The sequence below is a fragment of the Echinops telfairi genome, unplaced genomic scaffold (assembly GCF_000313985.2).
Source record: "Echinops telfairi isolate 266 unplaced genomic scaffold, ASM31398v2 ScPeMD7_7;HRSCAF=31, whole genome shotgun sequence".
NCBI lineage: Eukaryota > Metazoa > Chordata > Mammalia > Afrosoricida > Tenrecidae > Echinops > Echinops telfairi.
Window position 1 is genome coordinate 25,317,667 of NW_022103904.1, and position 1,207 is coordinate 25,318,873.

General features: G+C 46.0%; 1 protein-coding gene across 1 annotated transcript in view; it reads right to left on the reverse strand.

The window, feature by feature from the left end:
- The window catches only part of SLC28A1 (solute carrier family 28 member 1), a 60,436-nt gene that overhangs the window by 18,720 nt on the left and 40,509 nt on the right, over positions 1-1,207 (reverse strand). The window lies entirely within an intron of this gene.

Here is a 1,207-nt window from a genome sequence, read left to right on the forward strand (position 1 = left end):
GCTTTAGAAAACATTATGTTCCAAAGCTCTTCCTTTTAATCAAGAGGAAATCTGCTTCTCTGGCGATTCTGCCCACGGCTGAGGACTCAGGCTGCCCTTTCTCTAACCTCCCCTCAGTAAGAAGTTGAAGACAGCCATTCTATCCCTGGGTTAACACACTTGGCGGCTGACTGAGAGCTGAGAAATCCAAGTCCACCCAGAGGTGCCTCACAATGAAGGCCAGGAGATCTGCTTCTGAGCAACCCGACAGCCCTGTGCAGCACATCCTCCACACGTGGAGGAGCCGCACCGCGGGACACATTTGACTTGGTGCCAGCGGGTTTTCTCCTGCCTCGGCCCTCCTCCAGCCCAGCCTTCTCCTGTTCCGGCCCTGCAGCTTGCATGCATTCTACAGAGGGTCTGGTTTCCGCACAGCATCCTTCACAGAACACACCAGAAGGACCCGATGTGGAAACCCCACTAAGGGATCTTGACTCTGTCTTATACTCACCTCGAGCCCTTGGAATTACGGCCGACACTCCCTGGCACACGAAGAAGCAGGTGACTGCTATCCCCAGGTTATCGAACTTTGGTTCGGAACTCTTACCTTGAGGGTGCCTGGGACTATTATTTACTATTTTAATGCTCTTTTGCTTGATGATGACACCTATTAATCTGATAGGCATGGCTCTGCCTTTGTGAATAAATGTTATTGAAAGTTTTGCTCTATCACCAACCCTCATTGTATGTAAATAGAGTCCAGTCTGATTTAGTGCCCAGTATTGTTTAAGAGTTTAATCAGTACAAGTCAACAATTCATGTATTGTAGTTTGTAGCCAGCCGATAGTTGTGTAATTTCCTTTTCTAAACAGTGTTTTAAATTATACAGCATTGGCTACATTAATGACACAACCAACAGAATCACCTTATGTCCCCGGGAGACGATCTCACATAAAATGATAATGATGTCTCTAAAGTAAACTAGAGACATATGTGAACCATAAACTATGAGTGGACGTTGGACTTGCACTTGATGCTAGCCCCAATCTGAGAATAATTAGTTCTTATGACATGGCCCTGCTTGATACTCAAACCTCTTGAGATCACTGAAGTTATGGGTGCTATAGCAAAGCGTGGTGCAGAAACTAGATGGTTCCTGGCTGTCAGAAAGAATAGTGTTTGGGGTCTTAAAGGTTTCTAACAAGAAGCCATCTAAGTGAGGCATCAA